Here is a 20,575-nt window from a genome sequence, read left to right on the forward strand (position 1 = left end):
ATTATCACATCCAGTATGCTTACCCCTCTTGTGGGAGTGGTACATTGTTCCTGGACATTTTGGTTTATGGATTCTGGGAAATTTTCTCCTACTGTGTTGGTGCTAGTATAATGCTCCCGGTGTATGTCTGGGTATGTTCAGTCAAGCAATATAATGTGGTTTGGGGGGCTTGATATATTCATGTATTCCGACATAGGCCAGGTGCAGTTCCTGGTATTAGGACAGTAGTCTGCAGCAGGCTATATACTGGGAGGCGGTTTTAGCCATTGGTATTTGACCATGGCTAATCCATGCTGCTTCTTGTTGTGGTACCAACATGGGGGATGTGGTTATCCTTGCCATTTCTTGCTAGTCACCCTCCTTTTGTAGCTTGTTCCATGTTTTGCGGCAGTACAGCACAGTATGAGGTGTGACCTGTTAGTGTTAGGGTGCTGATGTGAGCCTTGACCCAGTTCTCTATTACAGGACTGGTAGGACTGGTATCTACATTCTCCATACTGTGTGCGTTTACACTGCACACATCTTGCTGTTTAGACATCTGTCATTGGGTAGCATTACATCTAGGTTCCTATCCCTTGTAGAACCTATGAAGGTGGGTTTGTGTTTTGAGACTTACCTATTCAGGGCATGCTGTGGGTACTGACAGCCTTTGCCAGTATCCATGGGGCATGGCATGATAGGTGCACGCCACCCCTAGCAGGTGGTGCATCATGTCATGCTCCGCATGTCTTCCCAGCCTGAAACACATTGGCTCCCCTTTGACTAACTGCATTACTTCAGCCAGTTATTGCACTTGATCATCCCATCGTCATTTTGTGGCTTCATGCTTGATGAGGGTGGATGTTAGTCAGGGTGCTCATGTGTGCATATAGTACATGGTGTTACATTACTTAACACATGGCATTCATGCCTCAGGTGGTGCTGCAGGGCTGCCTCTGTCGGATGTGCATATTACACTTCCCTGTACATGTTTGTGAGCAGGTCATGTCATTTTAGGCATCCATGTTATTATTTGAGTGAGTCAGAGGGGGTATCATTCCCAGGGTTCTTACTGAGCCAGTGTATGTGCTATGCATTGCCTCTTTGCCAAGGCCAGGGCATACTGGGCACACCTCCTTCTGCCTACTGGGGCAGACTCAGGTTGTTCCTCCTCCAAGTCACGCTCTGCCTGTGATGGCCTTGGCAATGGTGGGGGGCTGTTTGGCCCGGCCCTATGCTGGTCCTGCTGCAGCTGTTTTCGCAAGATCATATTATGTAGCATAGCACATACCATGACAATTTGGGTACATGTAGTTGGTGTGTACTGCAAGGCTCCACCAGATGTGTCCAGACACTGGAACCGTGACTTGAGCAGCCCAAACACACGCTCTATTACATTACGTGTTTGTGTGTGTGCCTCATTATGGCGTTCCTGTTCAGGTGTGTGTGCGTTTCTGATGGGTGTCATCAGCCACAGCTCCAGTGCATAACCTGCATCCCCCACTAGGTATCCGTGTGGGATGTCCCCATTGGCAAATGTCTGATACAGCTGCGTCAAATGCCAGATGCACGAATTGTGGTAACTCCCAGGGCAACCAGCACACACATAGTGGCATTGCATGAAGTATCGGAGACCATCCATGTGCAACTAACAGTGGGCAAGACTGCTTTTCAGTTTATAGCATCCTACAGACCACCCTCTCAAAGTCAGGAATCCCATTCGGCTTTCCTGAAAACATTGGAGAACATGAAGATCTCTCCGAACACCATTATATTGGGTGACTTTAACTACCCAAACATTGACAGGAAGCACTATTCAAGCCCCAGCACCTTAGCCAAAGATTCCTGGAAATTATAAACTCAAATGCTATGGAACAACTAGTCACCACTCCCACAAGCGGGGACAACATACTAGACCTGATCATTACCAACATGGGGACTCTATGCTCCACACCAGAAGTATATCCCTCATTGGTAAGATCAGACCATAAATTAATTTCACTGGATGTCCACATCCCGACCCCACCCCCAGCCCAGAAAACCACGGTGAAAAACTTCTCAAAAGTGAACTTCTCACTTCTCAAAACTGAAGTGAAATCCTTCAAGGCCCCAGGGCCAGTGGAAACTACAGCCCAAACTGCAGAATCCTATATAAATGCATTCTACGGACATCTCCAGGAATGCATGGATCATGCTATCCCAAACAAAACCAAGACCCAGTCATCCAAAGGCAGGCGTCCAGTCTGGTGGACCCTTGCCATAAATAAACTGTACAACAGAAGGAGGAAGCTACCACATGATAGAGCAAAATCCCTAATAGGGAAGGCATCTCTGATCAGTACTAGAGAAAAATTACGATCCCTCATAAAATCCCCCAAGGCCAGCTTCGAGAGAAAAATTGCACAGGACACCAAAGACAATCATAAGGCTTTTTTCAGTTATGTTAGAAACCTGGGATGCAACTCCCAGACTTGTTCTGAGTTGATTCTAAACGACAAATAATACACTGAACCCACAGACATCGCCAATATCCTGGCAGACAGGTTCAGTGCAAACTTCTCCACTCCCCAAAGAGCAAGTATCTATCCCGGCAGAGGGCTGCCTCCCAAACATCTCAGATGCTCAGGTGAAGGCTGCCCTCTCCAAAGCAAAAAACACTGCTTCCATGGGACCAGATGGCGTCCCAGGTTGCGTCCTACATGAACTACAAGAGGAACTAATCCCTCAAATAAAACAGCTATACAATCTCAGCCTCACTACAGGATATGTGCCCACAGAATGGCGTACATCAACAGTGGTCCCACTCCACAAAGGTGGAGACTCTACGGACCCTGGAAACTATTGCCCATAAGCCTGACTAGCTTAGTCTGCAAGGCTATGGAGAGGATCATCATGGAGCTCATAAACAAAGACATTGTGGACCTACAGACACTAGATCCTACCCAGTTCAGCTTTGTCAAGGGCAGATCCTGCCTTTTGAACCTGGTTGACTTCTTTGAAACAGTCACAAAAGCCATAGATGAAGGGAAGGTAGTCCACACAGCCTATCTGGACCTTGCAAAGGCATTTGACACAATACCCCACTTGGGCATCATAGATAAGCTATCCAGCTTAAATATAAACCCCTATGTCACAAGATGGGTTACAAACTGGCTCAAAGACAGAACCCACAGAGTGAGAGTTGCTGGAGCCATGTCAGACTCGAAACCGGTCACAAGTGGCGTCCCACAGGGTTCTGTCCTGGGACCACTCTTGTTCAGTATATACTTTTCTGAGGTACAGGCAAACGTGGGAGGACTATGGCTCACCGAGTTCACAGATGACTGCAAACTGGGCGCCATAATCAACTATCCAGCTGACACAAACATCCTTCAAAAATGTCTCACAGAGACAGATAACTGGTGCCAGCGCCATGGTTTAAAGCTAAATGCCAAAAAATGTATAGTCATACCCTTTGGCAAAAACAATGTGCCCACAAATTACCACATAGGCGGAAACCCATTAAGTACAGAGAAAGTTATTAGGGACCTGGGGACCCAAGTTGATAGCAATCTCTCCTTTGAAAACCACATTGCCAAAGTGGTTAGAAAGACCTTCTACATAGCCCACCTCATCACGAAGGGTTTCACATCTAGATCAAGAGAGGTAATCGTGCCCCTTTATTCATCCCTCATCAGGCCCATCATAGAATACAATGCCCCTTTTGGGATGTACCTTACCCGACACCTGCAGCAATTAGAAAGACCCCAAAAGTATCTCACCAAGAGGATCAAGGGTCTCAAACAGATGCCATATACTGCTCGGTTAAATAACCTCCAGCTCTACTCAGTTGCATACCGCCTACTTCGAGGTGATCTATGCCTGACATACAAAGCTATGTCAAATCCAGAATTAATGGACATGCTCCACCTCAGTAAATCTAAATCCCTTAGAGCCACACCCTCGAGGGACTTGAACCTCAGCACAGAAATAAATAGAACTTGCTGGAGGGACAGGTTCATAACCCAGAGGCTCCCTTCGCTCTGGAATAGAATTCCAGTTCATGTGAGGCAGAGCACCTCACTGAATCTCTTCAAGAAGAATCTCGATAAGTGGATGGGGGATCGTAGGTTTGTCCCAGGGATTACTGCCATGTCACTATTAGACAGAGGCACAGTAAACTAAACCTTAAAAAGGGCACAGTATACTCAAATCAAGGGGTGGCGTAAGCCATACAGAATCGGGCTAGGCTTATAATTGCCCCAGGGCAGATAGCCTAGTATGAACCTATGAACCTATGAACCTATAACGGGTCACTCTGAAATATCCCCCTTTGAATTTTTATTCATAGGATATGAATTTGTCCTTTAGTGCGGCTTAGCTGCAAAGTGGTTTTCCACTGTTAAATGGTCACTGTAATGTAATTGATCAAGGTAGGTTATATCATACATTTGTAAGCACTCCTTTATCCATAATTTTGGGATGCTGTCAAATGCATGTTTGTAATCTAGCTATTTTTACAATTCTCCATTATGATTTTATTTAACAACAAATGATCCTTTGTTCCATACGATTTTCTTTTGTTACACTTTTGGTATCTCGTTATGATTGAGCTTTCTTGTAAATGACTATAAACTCTGTTAGCATCAATTAAGGTTTATAATTTATACATCATCAGAAGAAAAGTTGTTGGTCTATAGTTTTTAGGATAGCTCCCAGTTTCACCCTTAAGGAAGAGCAACATTTTTCCTGATGTTAACTAGGTTTGAGTCAGTTCAGGATGAACATATAAGTAATTCTTACTCAGGGCTAAATCTTCATGTAATTATATTAATATATTTAGCCAGAAGTTAGCCATTTCTTAATTTTTTTGGCATTTCCTGGTTTAATTTATCCAAGTGTGTTTCTACTACCATGAAGAGAATGGACTCCATTCCTAAGTCAAAGTATGATTAAAGATTGTGAAATTAGTTTTGTTTCAATCTTTGAAGTTAGCTAAATGTGCTCTTCACAGGACCCACACTGTACCCAGAAATTACTCCTTCAGCAATTCATATGGAGTTTCATGTATCGGGAACATAGCTAAATATGACTGCAAATTCTTTTTTGTGAGACCCATTGCTCCTATGACTATTGGAACTTCCTGGGTATCCTTCCACATTGTCCTCGCTTCTGCCTGCAAAACTTGTTTTATGTCTCTGTATGCAAGATACAGTAATCACTGAGTGTAGCAATTTTAATGATCAATGTTATTTTTGTCTTCTTTTCATGTACTACTATACCTGGTTTCCCAGCTTCTATTTTTGAACTGTTGGTAATGGGTGATACCATGTCATATAATCTTCGTTTTCGTTAATGCTTTGTGGCCCAAGTTTCCAATGCTTCTCAGCTACTTCAATATTGTAATGTATGCACATTCCCCAATGCAACAGTCTTGTCACATTATTAGGTCTTTCAGTATACAGTCCTTCTGCCATTAGTATATCACAACCAGCAATAAGATGTGTGACTGTTTCCAGTTCTGTTTTAAAAAACCTTCATTGGTCTGTTTCTCCAATGTGTTGTTGGTACAGTATGAAAATTCCAATATTCATAATTATTTAAACAAAAACATGCAGAGTAAGTACAGCACAGAATGAAATGCTTTGCATAGTAGTCATAGTTATATTAGTAATGTTAAGGAAAAAAGGTACAATACAGGTAAACAAGAACAATTTTATGTCTTATTTATCTAGCCAAGAATGAGATAACTTACAACAGGAGCCAGCAAAGTAGGAGGACTAAGAGACTGCTTGAAGCCATTGGAAAGCAGAAATAAAGTTGTAAATGCAGTATAATGTCTTTAGCTGATTTTGTTAATGCATATAAGCAAGTATTTATAAAGAATGGTAACCAAAGCCTTTCAGGACATTACTTCAACCAAACGTAAAGTATATGTCAATGTTTAAATGCATTATGCTGTCTTTAACTGGTTTTATTACATGTAAGTATTTATAAAGGGTGATTTCAGTTATTACAGTATCCTGAAAAAAATGTAAACTCCACCAAAAGTTGATAGCAGTACATACATTCTTCCAAGCACTTCCCATGTTATTGATCACAAATATCCATAAGCACATCCCATATTATTAATCAGAAGTATGCATAAGTACTTCTCATGTTCCTAAGTATACATTAGTACTAGTAAAACAACGCTGAGCAAGAAGTGGTAAATAAAACTAATAAACAAAAAGCACCACGACCTCCAGGCACAAATGAATCCGGTCCAGGCTGGGAGAAGAACGTTTTATTCTCACAAGTGAGAACAAACAAGTGTTCACAGATATGCCACCATAAAACAACAATTGTTCAACAACAGTTCATTCTGATTTAGAAGTAATATGTTAGTTAACAGAGAAATTAATCAAACTTTCAACATTAACAGAGGCAAAAGATCAAAATTTCCTTTAGACTTTTCAATCAGAAACATTAATTAAGCCTTTTTCATCTGATTCAGTGTTATTTGAAAGTTTCTTTGAGCCATGAACATAAGCGTCTAGAGACAATTAGAATATCAAAAGAATAACTGCTTCAGTCGAGAAACAAAGTCTTATTATGTGGTGACAATGGTTAAACATTGCTAACATTCTGAATGCAAATAAAGCTAGTGAAAATAGAAATACATCCTGTGGGACTATAAACATCTCAACTCATTAGTTGGCTTGAGGTATAAAATGGCATATTTTCAAATTATGTCCCTAGATATAAATTTTGCTTGCAATTAATCAAGCACAAGAGATATCAATTGTGAAGAAAAGCAGTCAGTAGCATAAAATCCATACTTTGCTTGTAAAAAAATAGTTTTAGCTCATTCACAGTGATTTTACTAATCAGAACTGATCACTGTAATAAACTGTACAAATTCAAGTATTAACTACAAAATATAGATAATGCCTTTGTTATGCAGCCTTATCAGAAAAGTGGGAAAAAAATGTTGTACTTGGCATTGTCAGAAAATTGTGGAGCATGTTTATACCAAGTTATTCCAAACATTAAGAACTACAGTATGCAGAGGATGAATATATGTTTGTCTCATTATTATTGATGTCAGCAAAGCCTGCTCTATGTTTTAAAATGGCACAGAGAATAATGATTTCTTATTGGAGAAAACATTTGAACAAAGGTATGTGTGTGTGTGTGTGTGTGTGTGTGTGTGTGTGTGTGTGTGTGTGTGTGTGTGTGTGTGTGTGTGTCTGTATTTGGGTATCTATCTATCTATCTATATACATGCACATATATATATTTACGTATATATATATATATATATATATATATATATATATATGTTTGTGTCTTTCAGCTTTTCCTGGTTAGGGGTCGCCACAGCGGAACTCCAGTCCGCTAATGATTGGCAGTAGATTTTTTATGTGCCGAGTTTGCCAACCCTGATGCACAACCTTCAACAAAGGTACGCCCATTCACACATGTCTCCACACAGAAGATGCTCTAGCTGAGAATCGAATGGCACAATGTTTTGCTGTGAGGCAACAACGCTACCGCAGCAGCACCACCGCATGTATGTGTGTGTGTGTGTGTGTGTGTATGCATATATGTATCTACATATATCTCTACACAAACACACAGATAAGTTTGTGCGGATACATGTATATGTATGTATGTATATATATATATATATATATATATATATATATATATATATATATATATATATATATATATTTTTTTTTTTTTTTTTTTTTTTTTTTTTTTTCAAAGACTGTAAAAATTATCTACATTTAATTCTCCACAGTTTAACTATATTCTACAAAACATGGACTGGTCCATCCTTAGACAACTCCCTCTAAATGATGCTGTAAACACTTTTAACAGCATTTTCCTGAATACTCTGGACTCCCTAGCTCTCTCGAGGAAGATTAGAGCGAAATCTAATCATGCTCCCTGGCTTTCAAAAGAAACTAAGTCCATCATGAAACAAAGAGACAGTGTCTGGAAAGCCTGGACCAAATCTAAATAAAAACCTCTTCTTCTCAAATACAAACAACTACGCAATCTTGTTAAAAAACAGCCAATAATAGAAAAAAAGTAATTCTATAGCTCAGGCCAGCACAAATATAATTCAAATCCTTGGAAATTTTGGACAACACTTAACAGCATCCTTTACACAGGTAGTTCCTCTAACTCCTCCCCCTATCCAAACACAACTCCTGATGAAACAGCTACCCTACTTAATTCACATTTTATTTCCTCCATCCAAAATCTCCTACCCTCTCAACCTACCTCTTCCTCTTTACCTGACCCCACACCCGCCCCCAACACTACTTCTTTTTCCTTTGAGCCTGTTCCCATTTCCTACATCAAATCTCTACTGCTCAAACTCAAACCCTGCTCCCCCTCTACTGACAAATTACCTCCTGCCTTCCTCAAACTCACAGCTGACTCTATTACCTACCCAGTTACAATATTACTAAATAGATCTATGTTAGAATCTACTGTTCCTGCCCTTTGGAAATCTTTCTACACTATCCCTCTCCAGAATGGAGGTAACTCCACTGACCCTTCCAACTATCGACCTATTGCCATTCTGTCCCCACAATCTAAGATACTAGAAAAATGTATCCACACTCAGCTTCTCAATCACCTTCTCAATCACAACTTACTCACCCCTACCCAACATGGTTTACGCCCCTATCACAGTACAACTACTGCTCTACTCTTCTTCACGCACACCACTGCAGAATCTTTGGACAACAATAAACTTACTTCCTGTCTCTTTCTTGACCTCTCCAAAGCTTTTGATACAGTGTTTCATCCATTACTTCTATCTAAACTTGCCAACTTTCACCTATCCACCTCCACCCTCAGCTGGTTTGCTAGATATCTGTCTGGACGCGAACAATCAGTCAAATAGCTCTCTTCCTCTTCTCCTTTCTTGCCTATCTCTACTGGTGTTCCACAAGGTTCCATCTTAGGTCCCCTCTTTTTCAACATCTTCACCAATGATCTTTTCACCTCTTGCTATCAGTCTTCTCTCATAGAATATGCAGACGATGCCACAATTATTTCTACAGCCAACAACATCTCTGACCTACACTCCCTAACCCAAAAAGCTTTACTTTCCACTGAACAATGGCTTTCAAAAACTTATTTATCCTCAATCCTACAAAAACCAAACTCTTACTCTTTCTGCCCCATTCTCACACTCATCATAAATCCTCCTTTCTCATTAAGTCTTGTAATAACACAGCTATCCAACCTGACACCTACACCAAACTCCTAGGGGTCATCATCGACGATCAATTAATACATACAGCAATGCATAAAGAAAACACATCAGAAACTAGGTCTCTTATACCGGAATAAAAAATATCTCAGTCCTGAGGCTAGACTCACCCTAGGACAAGCACTTCTCCTCCCCTCTCTCCTGTATGCTGCTCCAGTTCTCACAAATATCCAAAAAGCTACCCTGAACAAACTCCAACAATCCTACCACAAAATAGCTAGATTCATCACTAACTCCCCAAACAGCACACACCACTGTATTGCTTTAAACTCTATACAATGGCTAGAACTCCCACAATTACTACATCTCTACCAATTTCACATGCTGCACTCTATGCTCTTTAAACCCGCCTACTGTCCATCTATATCTCTCCTTGTCTCTATCTACACCCCATCTCGATCCCTCCGCATCTCTAATCAACAATTGCTTGATATATACCACCCAAATAAGTCAGTAGGTAAGCTACTCTACAAACACTTTGTGGCCCAAGCCTGGAACAAACTTCCCCTGGACATACGCTCAGTCTCTCATACCCCACTATTTAAAAAGAAACTTAAGACACATTTACTCAATTCCAGAATCTGCCCCAGCTATGACCCTACATAGTTGTCTCCTCCCCCCACATCGGAATCACTCTCAGTTGATCCTACTCACACTCTGCACTCTCCCTCCCTAGTATAGTTACATAGTATTTTCCAGAAGACAAAAAACAAAAAAACAAAAAAAGTTGTTGTTTAATTGTTGCTAGTGTTTGTTTCTATTCTTTGCTGTGCTTGTTTACTACTGTAATGATGTATTGTACTATCTGGAGCTTTTCTCCTCGGGTCTCCACTGAAAATGGGTCAAAATCCCAGTTGGACTAACTCGGTTAACAAATGTCAATAAATAAATAATAAATAAATAATATATATCAATATATATATATATATATATATATTTACTTTATAATCTCAAAATAATGAAATCTCGAATTTCAGTATCCCAAGATTATAAAGCCGAACAGTCACAATACCGAAACCCCAAAAGCACGAAATTCAAAATCGCGACTTTTAAATAAACCCTCCACCACACAAACAAACATACATACATCTTCCTCCCCACACTACAACAAACCAAGAAAACACATGCATACACAAAAACACAAAGACACACACCTTCCCTACATATAAGCAGTATCACTGCGCTCCCCACACCCCTGCTACTTATATATATGAACTCCAAGGTCGCACTAAAAAGACAAAGACACTAAATCCACCACTACATATTCTATATTCCCCTTGCACAAACACACATCACTTACTTACAGATGCCACTACTCTCAACAGTTACACACTCACACACTTACCTACCTACCCTCACCTACACCTAAAACTTCCCAACACACTCACATACATTCAAACCCCTACCCAAAACCCTTAAAAAAAACAGCACTTACCTGAATCTCCAGACATATCCACACAACGACAGGCAAACCATATCCCACAGCACCCCACACCTTACCAACACAGCAAATTCCATGTAGCATGCCACCACAACCACAGATTCAACATTCCAAATTCGAGCAAGTGCAGTTTTGCTCAACTGCACTTTCGGCTCTTTCATCTCAAGATACTGAAATTTGAGCTTTCAGTATTTTGAGATGGTCTACTTTGACCTATTTCATTTACACTTCAGCGAAACTAAGTTTCAAAAGTAAAGTTTCACAAAAGTGCATTTCTCCAGAAATGCACTTTCGCGAAACTATAGTTCATCATGGTTGTTGTTGGAGATTGCAGTAGAGTGGGAAGACGGGAATTTTTATCATATATTAGTAGTGGGGGTGTGGAGGGAGCAGTCCCCCACATGGGGAGTGCAGGGTGACTTGCCCCCCCTGCATAATTTAGTGTAGTGTATTGATTTATTTATTTATTTAATTCTTTAGTGAACAGTAGTTTCACGAAATTGCATTTTCGCGAAACTGGACTAGTGAAATTTAGTTTCGGTGAAGAGTAAATTTGTTTCAGTCAAAGTAGATCCATATAAATATATCCATATATATATATATATATATATATATATATATATATATATATATAAAAACATACATATATACACACATACATACACACACACACACACACACACATATATATATATATATATACATATATATATACATATATATATATATATATATATATATATATATATATATATATATATATATATATATATATATATATATATATACATACATATATATATATATATATATATATATATATATATATATATATATATATATATATATATATATATATATATATATATATCATGTTCCTATTAGATGACCAAAGATGTATTCTTTCGAATGCGTCTTGGTCAAACTTGAAAATAAGAAAAAGGCAAGATGACGAAGCAGCTTATAAGTGAATTCTTTCCTTAGGAAAGAATATGCTTGGCCGCATCCATTCCTTTGCTGTTTTCGTTACTGTAGTGCAATCTCGGATTTGGTATATTTAAGTAGCGGAGTGTGGTTATGTTTTAAGTGTATTTTTTTTCTTTTGTGAATAGCGATTTTTTTTTTCCCTTGGAAAAAATCACTGTTCTAAGCATTCGAGTTTGTAAGCTTTCGCTTACATGGGGTCAATAAATCAGTGTTCACTTTTCTAAGCATTCAATGATTTAATATAGACCCTATATATACATATGTATCTATATAAATACAGGACAACATACACTGGTGTTGATAATGGGTGACTTGAATGCAGATATCAGGACAGACACAATGGGATATGAGGACTGCCTGGGTGGGGCAATAGGAATAAAGAAGGAGAGGCCATTCTGGACTTGTCTGGCAAATGGCTTGTCAATAGCCAACACATGGTTCAGAAAGAGAGACAGTCACAAGATGTATCAGTTAAATGATAACATTAGTATATCTAGTGTTCTTAAACTAAGGGCTGTGAAGTTATAAAACAACTTTCTTGCTTTGTAACATTTTGTTGATTTTACAGATTTTTACTGTTTTTAGATATTACTTTGTCTTTTAGACTGTATTTCATTTTTGCTGTAAACGTATAGCATTCTTTTAATTGTTTTAATTGAATATCATTTGGATTGGGTCAGCTGACAACATGTTATTTAATTGTTTGTGATGTATTAATGATTGATTGGTTACATGGTCTTTAATTAATGGTGCACTGAGCTTGAAACTTTGTTCTGAAGAAGTCTGATACTAATCGGATGAAAGCATTTAACTTTTTCAATAAAATTTGAGCCATTTTCTTTTGTGGTATAGTTTTTAAATTTTTATTGTTTTCTTGGTTTTATTTCAGAAAGTACAACATGTCAAAGAATTACTCAGTGCTCTAGCATGCCAAGGAGAGGAGGAAATAGGTTGAGTTGAAGAGAAATGGCAGTGCACAAAACAGCATGTGTGAGGACTACAGAACTGACATGCGGCTGAGCCAGGTATGGAAATAAGGTATATAAGGAAAGCTGGTGGGGGAGTGCAGAAGTCCAGGAAGTCATTAAAAGAAAGGATGTGTGCAGAAAAAAGTGGGAGATAGAAAACACTGACAAGGCTAGGAAGTAATACCGGTTGGCTAACAAAGGAGTTGAAATAGCAAAGAACAGGGCATCAGAGGCATTTTACTTGCTTCTGGAAAGTGACTTAGTAGGTGGCACAAAGAAACTATATCAGGCTGCAGGGCAAAGGCAGAAAGATTAAGAAGATAGTCAGCCACCCTTCATAAGGGATGCCAGCAACAAGCTGCTCATCAGTCCACAGGACATCAAGGGCAGATGGAGGGAGTATTTCCAGCAGCTTCTGAATGAAGGAAATCCCACAGTAGCTGTACTGCCCCAGATACAGCTTACGATGAGAGAAGAAGAGGAGCTCACCACAGAAGACATAAGAACAGCACTAAGGAAAATGAAGTCAGGGAAAGCAGCAGGCTTAGATGAGGTCACAGCAGATATGATAAAGATGCTGGGTGAGATGGGGAGAAATAGCTCCTGAGAGTAATCATAGCAGTGTGGAGAGAAATGTGTATCCCAGATGACTGGAGAGTAAGCATACTCATGCTAGTGTGGAAGAACAAAGGGGACATTTACAACTGTGGGCAGTACAGAGGCATCAAACTCCTGTCACATTGCATGAAAGTTCTGGAGAGGGTGATTGATAAATGGATATGCAGAGTAGTAGAATGTAAAATAGGAGATGAGGACTTTGGACTCAGATCAGGATGCAGCACAGCTGATTTGATGTTTGCAGTGAGACAGATAGCTGAGAAGAAGCAAGAGATGAGGAATGAGTCTAACTGGGCATTCCTAGACTTGGAAAAAGCATATGACAAGGTCCCAAGAAAGCTGATAGCACTGTAGTGGTTTGAAGTCCAAGAAACAGAAGAATTAGTGCAGGCTATGTACAATGACCCAATGACTCAAGTACAAACAGAGTTTAGTGTCACAGAGGGGTTCCCAGTGGGAGTGGGTGTGCACCAGGGTTGAGCTCTGAGCCCACTGCTGTTCATACTGGTAATGGACTACATTAGCAAATAGGTAGGAGGAGAAACATTAATAAACTTGCTGTATGCAGATGATGTGGCATTACAGGCAGATTCTGAGCAAGAACTTTAGCAAAGGCTAGGGGAATTGAATGCAAAACTGAAGGCACATGGGATGAAACTAAGGACTGATAAAACAATAGCACTGGCATGATAATGGGAAATCAAAAGCAGCTGAAAACGGAGATAGAAGGGAAGATAGTGGAACAGGTCAATAGCTTCAAATATCTGGAGCGGTAGTTCAGGAAATTGGAAATCTGAATAAAGGGATCAAAGCTAGAATCAGAGAGGCTGCAGCCAGCTGGCACAGAGTGTCAGTTGTAACCTCTGGTAGAAGAATGCCAATGAAACTGAAAAGTAAAGTGTGCAAAACAGCGGTGCAACCAGTACTATTGTACGATACAGAAACCTGGGCAGTGAAGGCACAGCAGATGAGGAAGCTAGAGATCAGGGTGGAAATTAAATGCATGAGAAATGTGCTAGGATGTAGACTGTGGGACAGATGAAGAAATGAGGACATAAGAGCAGAAGCCAAAGTAGCTCCTATTGCAGAAAAATCAGAGAGAACAGACTATGATGGTTCGGACACGTGCAGAAAAGCTGAAGACAATCTGGTGAAGAAGATTTGGGACAGACAGGAAGAAGGTAAGAGGCAACAAGGACATCCAGCAAAGAGGTGGATGAACTGTGTGAGAGAAGATCTGCGACGTGCAAGCACATGTGTCAAAGAAGGCAGGAGTGTAGCATTGAATCGAGAGAGATGGTGACAGTTAACAAGATAACCTGACCCCAGGTAGAAAATGGAGTCAAGGGGGCTGATGATGATGATGATGATGACATCTCTCTCTCTCTCTCTCTCTCTCTCTCTCTCTCTCTCTCTATATATATATATGTGTGTGTGTGTGTGTGTGTGTGTGTGTGTGTGTGCGCGCGCACACAAACACATTATTCTATCTGTACTTTAAAGTTCTCAATCCATAAGTACGAAGGTTTCAACATTTGTTACAGAGAAATTTCATATAGGGCATAAACTTAATCCAAATAGCTAAAATAGTTACATTGTGTACCAATGGCTGTCATACTGTTACTATACACAAGCAGATATTTAATTAAATATACCTGGTTTGATTTTAGCTGTTTCTTTGCTGACAGTTGAAAACAATTCCTATACCATTATATTATCATTAAGAAAGCATGCCATGATTTCTCTGACACACACTCTCTTAATAAGCATCAGGTTGCCATAAAATGCATTTGTTACTATGAGTACAGAACATTTGAACAATAGTAACATTTTCTGCTAAACATAGAGGAATTCTGAACCTTTTTCCTGACAAATATTCCATGCTCAACATTCCATAACTTCAGCCTGGGAGAAATGAAAAATGAGTGACCAGAATGTTAAGAATGTGTTACAGTGAAATGGAAATAAGATAGAAAAGGATTGACTTGATTAAGCAGAACCATATGGAAAGTCATTCCATGCAGTCCAGAGATCTATAAATCCAAGTGTAGTTTAACCCACTGTGAATGCTGTTAGTTGGATGCTGCCACCACTCACAAAGACACTAGTGTAGCATTTTAAAATCTAAACATTTCCATTAAAGTGCAAAAAGTACGTTTTTCAGTCAGACATCTGAAGTCAGATTTAAGTAGTGTTTAATTTTATACAACTACATATTTAACAATGCTACTGAATTAAACTTACACAGAGAACACGTGCATTCCATAATAACATTATTAGCAAGCCCTGTTACAACAAAGTGGTACACAATCAGCTACTAAAGCAGGACATTTATGCCAGAGCAAATATTGCATTCCTTTTTTAAAACATTAATGCAAAGTATATTGTGACATGAAATCAGTTTTAGCTTTACTCCCGCCACTCAACTCATTTGTATACAAAACAGTTTATGAAAGTAGAGAGCAATTTAAAGTATGCAGTAAATGATTTAAAATAATTTAGTTTTGGCAAGCATTTATTTATTTATTCTATAATATGTGCCTTATTTGCATGAGATGGTGCAAAAACTATCAGAATGTTATGGGTTCTATTCCTACATCAGATGGATGCACTGCTGACACTACAGTGCAGCATAGGTGAGGGGTAGCATTGCACTCCAGAGTGTGTTGTCTTTCATATGAGACATAAAACTATGAAGCCATTTTCTTGAATTGATGGTAGCTTTGGTGGATATAAAAGATCTCATAGCACCTATAAAAAAGAGTAGATGAAGTTCCCCTATGCCCTGGCCAGATTTCCCCTAGAAGTCTAAATACCAGCTCAGGTCTCCTCTGAAAAGAGGCCACTAGACTAGTGGAATAACAGCATTTTGAATGCAAATAAAACTAGAGATAATATAAGTACTCCCTGTGGGACTATGCACATCTCACATCATTTGTTAGATTGCAGTATGAAATGGCATGTTTTCCAATTATGTGCCAAGACATACATTTTGGCAACAAAGGATAAAAAAAAGTAATGAATGCATAGTTATGGTATGAAGCAAATAACTCTAACAACAAAGATGTTGTCAAAATACATTGCAAACTCATATACATCATTACGTTTTTTTCAATGATTTAAATAATAAAATCAGTCACACCTGAAAAATGTCAAATAAAATGGTATCATTATATTTGTTAAATAAAATCAAGAGTTCAATACACAGGAGGTTCAGTATTTAAAGTATGCTGATGCTTGCAAAGGGAGGCAAAAATTGATAATTTTTGTCTGACATGAAAAAAAAACAGTTTGTTTTTTACCTACCATAAATGATGTATATCTGATGGGTATGCAACTGCAAGCGCATGTTGTCCTGCTAGGGCAGCCCCTCGTCCGATCAACCTCAAAGTCTGGTGGGCCTCGGCTGATGTCACCTCCCCCCGCCATCAGCGCGTCTGGGGTATATAGGGTAGCTAAGCATCAGCCGGCAGTTCATCTCTGCCCCACGCCGGGTGCCTCCAGGGAAGGCTAAATTTAGAAAAATTTAGAAACTGGATAAATACAAACACGTGTAAAATTCAGTAATAAAACATAACCACCAACAGATATACCCAGCCTAAATCGAATAAGGTAAAAAAGTGGGAGGGTAGTACAGAGGGAGGGGATCACTGAAAACCCGGCTGCAAAGTTGCATATCTGTCGGACTAACCAAACCCGGTGAACTTAAAGTGCACTATACAAACTGTACATATGGGTTAAAGACCATAGCCAAGCTAAGGTGGGGTGGCTGAAGGTGGTAGGTAGCTAGTAAGATGGGCTGGGCCTGGCTGCACTGCTAAACTGCTGAAGCATCGGACAATGGATAGTTGCTTGGTTTGTTTGTTTGCAAATGCATGTTGAAAGCTGTAGAATGTCGCTGTGGCCACCCTCTTAGAATGTCCTTTGTGGCCACCCTGGTGGAAAGGCTGTAGGTGATTGGCTGGCTTCCTGTGGAAAGAATGCCAATAGGGCTGGCACACCTTCCCATGGATTTGAATGTAAGCAATCGAAAATTATGTTTTGACTATTTTAGCATTGTTTGGCAAATTAGTTTGGTCTGCACTCAGCAGTGTTGGCTTTTTTTCTGTGGTTTCTGCAGTTGGTTGCTTCTGTTCAAGTAAGTAATGCAGTCCAAGTACGCTATTGTATGTCAAAAGTAATATTTTGCTTTTATTAGGCAGGACTGTATGATATTTTGATTTGTATATAAGAAGGAATTGATTTAGAGACACCCTGGGAGATCTGTTAAAGAAATAAAAAATGATGAAAAAAAATTGTTAAAGAAACTCTGTCCTGACTCTTCTAACTGCAGGAAATGGACAATCTGAATGAGGGGGCTGTAGAGAAATTGCAATCTTGCTGGGGTAAACTGTAGCTTGGGAGAACTGTTCAAAGGAAAGTTAGAGTCTGAGAGTTGAGCTCAAAAGTTGGAATCCCAATTTTGGTTTGATATTCTTTAAGAGGAAAGATATGTCTTAGGGTGGTTTTTGAAAAGGTTTGTTTGATCTTTATTATTCTTACAAGAAAGGATCTGTATTGTTGCTGAAATTGCTGAAGCATGTATTTTTATGGAAGAATAGGAAAGTCCATTATGCAGCATTTCTGACAAGTATTCTAGTATCTGTGGGATGCTCATTACTGATGCATCCTGACCCTTGTTGGCATTCCAGATGGTGAAATTCATTTGCTGAGTAGGAGTTTTTTTTCTGGAAGGTATCTGCGTAATAAGAAAGATCTGTTGGACTTCTTTGGAGAAAGAGGGATGGGGAGAAATCATGGAACCCCTCTGGCTGCAAAGTTTGCAGGTTGCAGAATGAACCCGAATTGAAGCGGTGTGCGGTTGTTGTGTCAGGCCATTGAGGCAGAGGCTGTTGCTTTTGGTGTGTTATGCTCCTTAGTATTGGGTACCAGTGCTGTCTTGGCCAATCTGGAGCTATATTAAGATGCCTTTAGTTGTTCTGCTTTGATCTTCAGTAACACCTTGGTCATTAATGGAATGGGAGGAATGCATGGAGAGAGTTAGAGTAGGCCAGAAGGAAAGAGCATCCATTCTCCAGGCTTGTGGATGGTGTGTCCTCGAGCAGAACTTTTTCAGATGATGATTGAGGTGTGAGGCAAAGAGATTCATGTGGCCTCCCCCATGCATGAGTTATTTGTGCAAAAATGTCTGGATGCAACATCCATTCGTGCGGGTCCAGGATGTTTCTGCTTAGACTGTCCACCAGAACATTGTCCTTGCCCAGAACAAACTGGGATTGTAGTTGTATGTTCAGTTTCAGGGACTTTTCCCAAAGAGTCATTGTTAGTCTGCAGAGGGGGTAAGAATGAGTACCTCCCTGTTTGTTTATGTACCACATAACAGTGGTGTTGTCTGTCTTTATTAGCAGTTGACCTTGTTGAAGATGTTTTCCGAAAGCCTCGATTGCATGAATTACTGCTAACATCTCTTTTTGATTGATGTATATATGCACTTCCTGGGGGGTCCATTGCCCTTGAATGCATCTGCCCTCCATGTGCGCCCCCCATCCATGGTCTGAGGCATCTGTTGTAATGGTTTGGCTTGTTTGAGGTTTGTTGAAAGGCATACCTTGGTTTAACTGGCTTGCTTGGGCCCACCACAAAAATTCCCTTTGTAGACATGGGATGAGTGGGATAATTGCTTCTAAATTGTGGTTGTGTTGAGACCATAAACTTTTTAGGTACCATTGTAGTTTTCTCATGTGTAGTCTTGCCAGTGGAATCAATAGGATGCAAGATGCCATGAAACCCAGGGCCTGCAGGATTTTCCTTGCAGTCATCTGGGTGAGCTTTGCTAGGCTTTTGAAGTAATCTGGTAATTGTTCTTGCTTCTCTTCTGTGAGGTAAGCCATTTGTGATTTTGTGTCTAGTTTGGCTCCTAGAAAAATTATTTGTTGGGATGGCAGTAGTCTTGATTTTTGTATGTTGACTGTGTATCCCAAAGCCTGTAATAAGTGAAAGACATAATTCAAGTTTTTTGTCAAGGCTTGCTTGCTGTCCACTTGTATAAGGCAGTCGTCCAGGTAAGGGTATATTTGTATCCCCTGGAGTCTGCAGTGTGCAATTACTGATGCCAGGCATTTCGTGAATACTCTGGGCACAGTAGATAAGCCAAAAGGCAATGCTGAGAATTGATAATGCTCTGACCCTGCAAGATATCTGAGGTATCTTCTGCAACTGTGTCTGATTGGGACATGCAGGTATGCCTCCTTGAGGTCCAGAGTAACCAGCTAAGACCCCTTGCCCAGCATGGGAAGGAGTTGCTGTAGTGTCAGCATTTTGAATTTTGGCACAATGAGAAAAGTGTTTAGAGCGGACAAGTCCAGTATAGGTCTCCATTGCTTTTCTTTTCTTGGAACAAGGAACAGTCTTGAGTAGAAACCCTGGCTTTGTTCCTGAGGAGGAACCTTTTCTATTGCTTTGATTTGTAGCAGCTTTGAAACTTGTACGAGTGCCTCTGCCCTTTGATTTTGTGGCAGGTTTGGCATGCCTTGTCTTGTTGGTAAAGTATGGAAGTGGAACCTGTAGCCTCAGTCTATTATGTCCAGAATCCATTTGTCCCTTGTTAACACGTGCCAATTTTTTGAGAATAAGGATAATTTTCTGCCTAAAGGTGCTTCTCTTTGAGCCTTGGTCGGCGGTGTCAAAGTCAAGTCATTGTGATTGTCCCTGTGGAGCAGTTGAAGTCCCTGCGCCACTTCTCTGATTAGTGGGTTGCCATTGGCGTCCCCTGTAGGAGCCTCGGTACTGTCCTCTCCCTCGGGCACACCTGTTTTTTTCCCCTTTGGAACTTGTCAGTGTCTGGAAAGGACCAATTCTTCGAAGGCCAATTCCTGCTGAACCTTGGTGGCCGAACCTGGAGGAAATCTTTGACTGTTTGCACTGATTTAGCCTTTTCCTCAATTGATTTCAACACATCCTGAGCATTAGCACCAAATAGCTTGTGTTTTTCCAGAGGTGCATCTAGAAGCTTTACTTTAACATGATCTGGCAATGCCTGTTCTTTCAACCATGCATGTCTACGTATGACAGCCCCTGTCATAGCTGCCCTACATGAAGCTTCCAATGCATCATAACCACACTGAAGAAAATGATTGTTAACCTGCTGTGTATTATGAACCAAATCCTGCAAGGCCTTTCTATCTAAAGGCTCAGGAGAGGCTAACTTTTTCTGCAAATCATCCATCAAGAAATCCTGATACTGAAACATATGAAAAAGGAAATTAAGGGCCCTCATGGCAAGGGTGGTTGAGGTATAAACTTTTTTGCCCTACCTCTCCAAGG

This window comes from Protopterus annectens, chromosome 2.part2, assembly GCF_019279795.1.
Source record: "Protopterus annectens isolate FY-2018-M chromosome 2.part2, PAN1.0, whole genome shotgun sequence".
Taxonomy (NCBI): domain Eukaryota; kingdom Metazoa; phylum Chordata; order Ceratodontiformes; family Protopteridae; genus Protopterus; species Protopterus annectens.